The following is a 9,971-nucleotide window of genomic DNA, read 5'->3' on the forward strand; positions in this document are numbered from 1 at the left end:
GCCCAAATTGTTCTCAATATTAGATAGTTTTCACGATTGTCTAGCACTCTATCTTTTGAGAGAAAACCACCCAAAGAATTTGTTAAGCCTTACCCTTGAAACCGATTGAGCTCGATTCACTTTCCATTTGCAAGAATTCGCCAAACACTTAATGAATGTGAAAGAGATGTTCTTTATCTTTAGTTGGAGGTTGAGCTAAATCGATGCATGGTAATAAGCACAGAAAAATATTTGTAAGTATGTTGATTGATCTTAGCACCATTAAACTATCTTTAAGGACTATAGCTTGAATCCTTCGATTAGCATCTTAAGGTTGTGAATCCCCACTTTCAAACCGTACCCTCTTACTTCCTTGCTAGAGGACTAGCAAGATTTAAGTTTGGGGGTCTGATAACTCTCTAATTTACATGTTTTTAGCATCCTTTTTTGTCCATATTTTGCATTGTTCATACCTATAACCTAGCATTTTTAGGCCATTAACTGTAGAAATTCACTTTTAGGCCATTTAGGGTGTCGCATTCTTGCATTTGCACATTTTGGATGAAAACAGGTACTTTAGAGCCTACAAAAAAGCAAAAAGAAAGGTTAACAAGTTGCAGCTATCACAAGGAAGGAACTGGTTACATTTATAGGGTTTACACAGAAGCATCAAGAAGGAAACAAGGAGGCACCCGACCATACCACCCGATAATTACCACATAGCACCTGGTCGAGTTCATGACGAGACCTGCAAATATCGACTCGAATGAAGATTTTACGGTGGGATTCAGGTTCTGAGTTCTTCATCAAAGTTATAGTATATCGAGTTCTCTTTCCAAAGGTGGTAATTTGAAGCCAATCGGATGTGCGGTTCAAGAGTTATTCCTGTTTTAGTAAGCGTATATACATCTGGATCGAAGAATGGAACCACCCGATCACCTATCCGATCATGCACCCGAAGGGGAGCTCGAGTTCCACCTCGTGTAGCATGGTCGAATACCTGCTGACGTGGCCGCTGTCGTGGCTAGATCAACCTGTTTCCTTATAAATACCCCCTCTTAACCCTAATTTCGCGAGCTGGGAGGCGAGAGCCGTCTCCACTCTTTTCTTAGCATTTCTTTTCATGTTTTTGTTCTTCTTTCAACTTGAATTCTGTTTACATTTTGCTATTGCTTCTTTTTAATAAAACGTTTATCCCTTTCTCATCTTTATGATTATGCAATTTTTATTTATTTCTGGGTTTATGTTCTTTGTCATGAGATCTGAGTAGTGTAGTAAAGTTTCTAGGGATGGGATAGATGATTTTGTGTTCTTGATCGGTTAGGATGCTTTAGTTGATTGTGATGATTGATAGATTTCCTTCTAGGTTGGTGTTCTTAATGCTTTCAACAGACCGAAAGGTTGAGACTAGATCTAGGGCGTTTATAATGCTACATGCCGAAAGGAGTAGATAAAATGCTTGATTAGGCCAATGCTAGAGGTTTACTTAACTCTGAGTGACAAAATCAGATGAGTATAAGTCTACTAACAATAATGAATCGTTCTTAATGCCTGCTTGGTCATATTGCTAGTGCGACAGTGTGGTGATGTGATTAAGGTTGATTGTTGCTAGTGCAAAAGTGTGGTGACAAGGTCTTAGAGGTTCATTGTCTAGGAAATAATTGCTTGAGGCATGTAAGGCATCCATACTGGTCTAGAATACTTAGGATTCGATTACCCCCATCCGTAGGAGCTTTCGTATTTTAATTGTTTGCATTTTCTTTACTTACTCGACCACCAACCCGATCTGGTACTCGATCACCTGCATCGTGTGGTACTTCGAGTTGTTCTTGATTTTTATTCCTTTTGTTTTCTTATTTTTGTTCACATTAGGTTGATAGATAAAACCCCCATTATTACTTGGCTTGACTTGCATTGTTCTGATCATATCTTATCCGCTAGCATAACAACCATTTGGATTGATAACCCTTTGTACTACAACTGCATAGGGAATTGATACCCTGGGTGAAAACCTGTCTATCACTATCACTGCTGCTCCTGAAGGTTCACCTACCTCGTACAAAGGTTCAGGGAAATCAAAAAGATTTTCTCTGTCAAATATGGTATTCTAGTATTCCTCATCAGAAATATCTGCCTCCTCTGAATCCGAACCAACGACGCCGTCCGTGAAAGAATCTTCACAATCATTGCCAACCAGATCATCTCCAGTTGCATTACATTTTCCTTTGCCTTTACAATTTCCTGTTGTATGCTCTATCTCAGCTCCTTCCACCTCTCGTATAATCGGTACATCCTCATCAGAGATAGCATGATCTACAAAAAAAGATCTTGTTCCATTCGTACCTTCAGAGTTACACGAGAGGGATGGTGTTGCAGCATCTGCGAGACTGATTATGCCACTAGTATTAGTGCACAACAAATCTTCCAGCTCGGATTCCCTCATAGCATGGTCAGCATGACTGTTTGTAAGAGTTGAATCTAGAAAACTACACATTCTGATAGTTCCATCCGCACAGTTAACATCATTGTCTGGAAATAGTTCTCTCCTAAGCAGAGTGTTCCTATTGGGTTCAGTATTATTCCTTCCTCCTTTCCGGCTCGCCCGCATGAAACCTGAACCTGGGGCATTAAACCTCTTCACCAAGATCTTTCGCTTTCTCCACAGGAGAGCCTTGCCTTCTTTTTTCCGGTCGAGAAAGCGTACTACAATCAAGTGTTACTCTCTCATTTGGCGCCAAGCTATGAGGGGCATATGCGTAGGCAGTGTCAATATTTTTTTTCTCTTTCTCTGCAACAGAGCAGTCTCTCCTCATTCCCGTCGCACCGTCTGTAGCAGTTTCAGTCTCAAGAGAAAGCAACAGGTTTAGATGCACATCAGTTTTCATAACACTTGCTTGTTATGATGACTGGTGGTCTTGTGTTATGATGACCGGTGGTCTTGTGTTATTATGCACATCAGTTTTCACTCATATTGCTTGTTATGATGACCGGTGGTCTTGTGTTAACCGAGAACAGAGATAGCTGGGATGGAAGCCAATAGCTTAATTTTGGCTTCATGTTTAAGCCACCAAGCTCAAACTCGGTACGCACATTAGATATGAGTTGCTCATAACCCATATCAACAGACATAGAAATGTTGCGCGCATAACATTCTTTTGCTACAACGAAATCCCATATACCCTTGTCAGAGCATTCCCAGCTACCAACAATAACAAAAACAGGGATTTCCGCTGCCTAAACAACACAGACAACACAGACAACAACAATAAACTAGAAAGATTAGTACTCGTAGATAAATAGCACGAGCTTTGGAATTCACTCAGAGGCCATGTACTACCTACCAAACGACAATATATAGATTCCTTGGACAGAAGTCACATGATTTACCACTATATAGAACCATAACTATTATATAAACATATGACCATCTATACGAGACGAATGAAACGTAGGGACTACAAAAACATTAGTAGCTGTTATTACTAGGCCTGGGCATTTGGGTGTTCGGGTCGGGGTCAGGTTCGGGTAATTCAGGTTCGGGTTTTCGGGTTTAACGAATATAGGATCCGAACAGGTGTTCATATAATTTCGGGTCGGGGTCAGGTTCGGTTCCTTTCGGGTTCGGGTTATTTGGGTATTGACTTTAGGAAACCTGTAATGTATCCAAAATATATTCGGTTATGGATAGTACCTACTCGAACATATCCAAAGTACCCACAAAATCCTGAAATGTACCCAGAAAACCTGAATAACCCGAAAAACAAATGAAACTGCAGAACATGAAATCTTAAACAAATGAAACTGAGCATACCATGTTTCGCAAAACAATTCAAACACATACCATGTCTCGCAAAATAAGCAGCCCAACAAAGAAAAGGATGTCTTAAAATCTTAAACATCCCAACAAAGCAAACGAAACTTAAACATCCCAACAAAGAAAAGCATGTCTGGCAAATGAAAGAAAAAAAGAAAGAAGAATCATCGCAGCATTACCTCTCGATCAGATGTCGTTTCGACATTCGTCTTCTTCTTATCATCATCCATCGTTTCCGCAGTTTCTTAGCAAACAAACTTCAAGAGAAATATCCACAGAAACCCGACCCTTTTATAATATCCGCACACTTCGGCTGCGTTTATTATAACATCCACCGTACAGTAAAACCCTACTTGTTCTTGTCCACACAAACTCAAAACGCAACAATCAATTAGTCATGTCGTTGAACAGTTGTTCAATGACTTCCCGCATTTTTGGTTTTTTTTAGAATTAGTCTATACCCGCTTACAGCATGAAGGGCAAATTCGTCTTTTACGATCTGAGAAAATGGTAGATCTACAAGGCCGTTCGAAAATAGCAGAAACGAAATATTCAGCCCAACAAGTAGTATTTATGTAAAAATCTCTTTTTTTTGTTGTTTTTATTTTATAGAATTGTTATCATTTACAAAATTTGTTGAGTGGGAATGATAATAATGTTAACGTTTTGATGCTAACGTCAAAATAATTGAGATCACTGAGACTTGAGGTCCAAAATCTACCCCACCCAATCTCTGCATCAAAAATCACAATCATCAAGTCATAAGATAACATCAATCTAATATGATAGCGTGGGGTCATGCATCATAACGTTTGATGGATGTTGAAAAACCAGTTACATGATTGAGTATCACCAAATTTCTGCTGTAAAGAAACTTGCGTTACGTGATTGAGATAAAAGATACGAAATTTGACAATTTTTTGCCTGAACTTTGTTTAGGAATAAGCCTACAATCGGCCCAATTAACAAGGTCCCATTTGAGATCGACCGGTACATGTTTGGACAAAACACAAATCCAAGTATCCAACGGCTGGAAAAATCACATACTTGGAAAACAAACACAATGTTTTGGTATTTTTCATCTATACTAGTATTTTTGCATTTTTGCAGCAGTTTTTGCTCAAAAATACTTTTTGGAAAGTTTTTGCATTTAATGCATTGACTTTAATATTTGTTACCAAAAATTTCAAAGTTAATTATAGGTAAGATTTAAAAAAATAAGGAAATTTGTCTACCTCATTTAAACATAAATATACGATTCTCTTTCATTTTTATTTGAATTTATATTTAAATTATCTTGAATTATTCTATAATACATTTAATTAATAAAAATTGTGATTTTTTCTTGCATACGATGTAATAAATTTTTTTTAAAACGGACATATATTACTCAATAGATGAATAAAAAAATAACGGGTATAATATCCCACATCGCCTAAAAAATTAGGCAATAGTTCAGAGTTATACAATAAAAGAGACCAAAATGATTCAGAATACAAATGAGTAGAAAGCTTAATTTATCAGGCATCCAAACTTAAAAAACTTTTATTTGGTTTATTCCAGTTCTTTATTTTAAATATTTTTAAAAAGTTAAATATTATAAATATTTAAAACTTTTAAAAAGTTAAATATTATAATTATTTATATTTTATAAAACGTATAAATATTATAAATATTTATATTTTTAGAAAGTTAAACTTTATAATATATTAATAATATTTAAAAGTTTATGAAGTTTCAAATATTATAAATATTTAAACTTTATAAGAAGTTTAAATATTAAAAATATATCAACTTTTAAAAAAGTTAGAAGACCTTTAAAATATTAATAATATATTTAAACTTTTATGAAACTTCAAATATGAGAAATACTCAACCGTTTTAAGAATTANTTATAATTATTTATATTTTATAAAACGTATAAATATTATAAATATTTATATTTTTAGAAAGTTAAACTTTATAATATATTAATAATATTTAAAAGTTTATGAAGTTTCAAATATTATAAATATTTAAACTTCTTATAAAGTTTAAATATTATAAATATTTCAACTTTTTAAAAAGTTAGAAGACCTTTAAAATATTAATAATATATTTTAATTTTTACGAAACTTCAAATATGAGAATTACTCAACCGTTTTAAGAATTCTAAGTATTATAAATATTTAAACTTTATAAGAAGAGCCAATCTTATAAAATGTAAATGGTTACAATCTTAATAAATAACATATCAACTCAATCTAATATTTATAATACAAAACAATAAATATTAAAAATTAAGATGATATAGTGCGAGTTAAAATATCTCGGGACGGGGTTATATAGCGGGACGGGTTTTGTCAATATTTATCTAAATTGAAAATATCATTAATTCGGTGTTACACGGGTAAAAAATAATTTCATTATTTTGTTAATACTATTGGTATCAGAGAATATATATATTTAATTAAATTGATTATTTAAATATTATGTAAAAATAAATTATATTATGGTATTATATGGTTTAAACTATAAAATTAACAAATATTATATAATTATTTAACTAACAAATACAACTTATAATTTAAATGTTTTAATCATAAATAATTTTTCCGCGGTGTACCGCGGGTCGTAATCTAGTTACATTTAAAATAGAATACAAGGGATTCAATATGAAATTTTTATACAAACTAATATTTAAAATCACAGAAACCCAAAAATATATTTTAAAATAATAAATCATTTTGTATATTTGTACAAAATAGTGGTTTTTGTTTATTTATATTATATAATTTATATCACTATAAACTAGAATAATACTCAATTTTTTTCACGTGGCTGTTTTGTATTTTCTTTTTTTGTTAGCATTATACTCCATTTATAATGATGTAAATAGCCTTATTTTATTGTAAGCAAAATAAAAATATAAACAATTTTTTGCTTGATTATAAGATTTCATGTTATTAGACAAAGAGGTGAATCAAGAAAGTTGTGTTTGATTTAATGAATCAATATTTGGACGTCGTACCAGAGAGTAGGAAAAACTGAATTTTATTAATTAACAAAATTTATATCGTTTATTTCCGCACATAAATATAATTATATCTCAAAAAACATTATATTCAAAGAATCAGTAAGTCCTTGACTACCAAATATGATTTTCCTATTCATCTTTCACATCTCCTTAATTTTACAAAATATGTGTACACTAACCAAAATAATATTAATAGGATTTGAAAGCCAAACGCGAGATTTGACATTTTCAACACATGAAACAATACCTACTTTAATATATAGATTGAGTTTTATTTTGTTTTCCGAAAAGAATTATAGTACATAACAGACAAAAAGAAAAATAGGTATAACATAGATGAAAAAGTATCTCAAAATAGCCAAGGAGACTGCCTGAAACCTAACCCGCATGATTCAGAGGAGTTTCAAATTATTATACCTTTTAAATGCATAATAATCCAAAATCTATGAACTTCAAATTGAATCATGGAGGTGAAAATGATCAAGCAAGTCATCCTTGGCTATTAAACATAACTCTTTTCGCTATGTTAAACCTCTCTTCTTCTTTATTCACTTCATAACTCTCTAGATGTCTCATTCCTCACATGCATGTGTGCTCTCTTTTTATAATCTTTGAGAAGGAATATAATATATGCGTATAAAAATTTCTAAAATTATCTCTTTTTTTTTTGCATGGGCTAAATATAGTCAACTTTGAATTCTTTATCACGGGAATATGTTCTTTTAAATGGACCATTTTCGGGTCACTAAGATAATATTCTTTTCAGTTCATTCACACAAAACTATATATCAAAATTAGAGAGTTGTTTTTGTAGTGTTTCCACAATAGTCCTCCGAATATTTTTATCTTGGATTGGTGAAATTAATTTATAACAAAAATAAATAATTGTGTTATATATAAACCGCAGATTAAATCGTAGAATTAACGATCAAAATACAATTATACAATCTTAAATTTAAAACAAAACGTAAAAAATTAACTAATAATTACAATTTGAAATTTAATGATTTTAGTAAAAAAAAATAATTCTACGGTGTATTGTGGGTTAAAATCTAATTAATTTAAGAAAAAAGGTGAATAAAGAAGTTCACCCCTAGTAGTGGATGAACTCATCTACTAATAGATTAACATCCAAGTAATAATATTTTGCTAACGTGTGGTTAACTCATTGTGGTTGATAATTGTTCTCAACTTATTTCAGATCGCTTATTATTCTCACTACTTTGTATATATGCATACTTTTTAGTTGAAATTCGAATGATAGATTAATAATAAAAAATAACTCTCGTTAAAATTCTAAAATAGGAAATTTTTTATGGTATGCTGTATCTTTTTATTACCCCTTTTGGATATTGAAAGGTTTGACCGTTAAATTAAAGAACTAGAATACATTCGGCATATTTTTTGGGACAATGCCGAATCAATCCACGCCCATCATTTTTTCAAAGTAATCGATTCTTTTCTATTATCCATATATTTTTCACATCTGACTGTTGAGATTTGATTTGGTTCAAATGTCAGCGTCATATAACCATGTCGTTTTATTTGTAGTTTTAGGGACACTTTGGTATAAACAGATGTACATGTAAGCAATAGAGTTCTGATGTTTTTTGAAAATTATAAGCTATTTAAAACAAAAATTTTTAATGTGCAAATGAGGATAACTTATGTACATGAAGTTATTATTTTATTTTATTTTATTTTCTCTGCCTAATCAATCCGTTGTATACTTGTCAAATTGTTTTATTCACGTATATCTGCTCGTTTGTACGGTAAACCTACTATTTTGTTCTTTTTCTAAACTCATGTTGATCATTCTTTGTAGGTAGTTTAATTTCTATTGTAGGTTTTACGTGTCACAAAAACGAATTTGTAATTTATATTTTATGTTAAGTAAAACATTCAGATAACTAACTGCTTATTAGGAAGGTTTTAGTTTGGACTTCTCAGTTAGACTAGGTTTATAGGTAAGCTTTGTAATTAAGTCATCACATTTGTATTTTTTTTCATTGTAGACTATTTTGTCAACAGTATGAGTTATGGAGATTTACATTATAGCGTTACTAAAACAAACCTCAGACTACAAGTCTTAGTTATAGTAGATTTGTTGTGTATGAATTAGCCTTTAATTATCATCGTGTTGACAACTCTGTCGAGATATATCCCAATTTACATTTCAAAAGGATCCTAGGTTGCATTTAAACCTGGTGCAGCGTAAACGTAACAAGGTCCAAGGTTCGTGGATTTCGAAGGAATGACCGAATGACAAACAATGATAGAAACAGAAAATATAGTTGAACCAATGACCAAGATGATAAGGGGTGCATAAACTTAAATTATGGTTTTGTTTCACTAATAATCAAAGCTAATGAACTCTACGCACACGTACAACACAAGACCACCTAGATACTAATAGGAAAGCTATAAAACCCAAATTTTAAGAAGGACATAAGATCAAACATAAACACTTGAAACTGCGGTTTCATCACCAATACCATGCAACATTTCACTATATACATGCAAATAGCCTTAAAATCATCTGCATTGTGTCTCCATGATTTTTCTTGTCACGTCTCTCTAATTTTGGATGAAGGTAAACGTCTGACATGAGAGAGAAGAACATATAAGGATAGCCAAGGAGACTGCCTGATATCTTTTGATGAGCGAACTGGTCATTACTTGTTATAACTTATAGTCACTTGTCAAATATGACATAACCATTTTACTCAAAGAAACAGGCAAGTCATCCTTGGCTACCATATATGATTCTCCTATTGATACTTGACATCTCCTTCTAAATAATGTGCGTACTCACGACATACACTATAACAAATTCTTTAGAAACTAACCGGGAAAATTTGACGTTTTTGAAACATATTTAACACTCTAACAAAGTTTGAATATATATAGTTGAAGTGCATATTTATAGTGATTCTGAAGACATTAATGAAATTAGGTCTAACATGGATGAAAAAAGCATGTCAAGATAGCCAAAGAGACTGCCTGAAACCTAACCCGCAAGATTCAACATGATTTTCGAACTATTATACTTTTAAAATGCATAATAATCGAAAACGCATGAATCTAAAATTGAATCATGGAGGTGAAAAAGATCAGGCAAGTCATCCTTGGCTACCAAACATGACTCTTTTCGCCATGTTA

The sequence above is a fragment of the Camelina sativa genome, chromosome 4 (assembly GCF_000633955.1).
Source record: "Camelina sativa cultivar DH55 chromosome 4, Cs, whole genome shotgun sequence".
NCBI classification, from domain to species: Eukaryota; Viridiplantae; Streptophyta; class Magnoliopsida; order Brassicales; family Brassicaceae; genus Camelina; species Camelina sativa.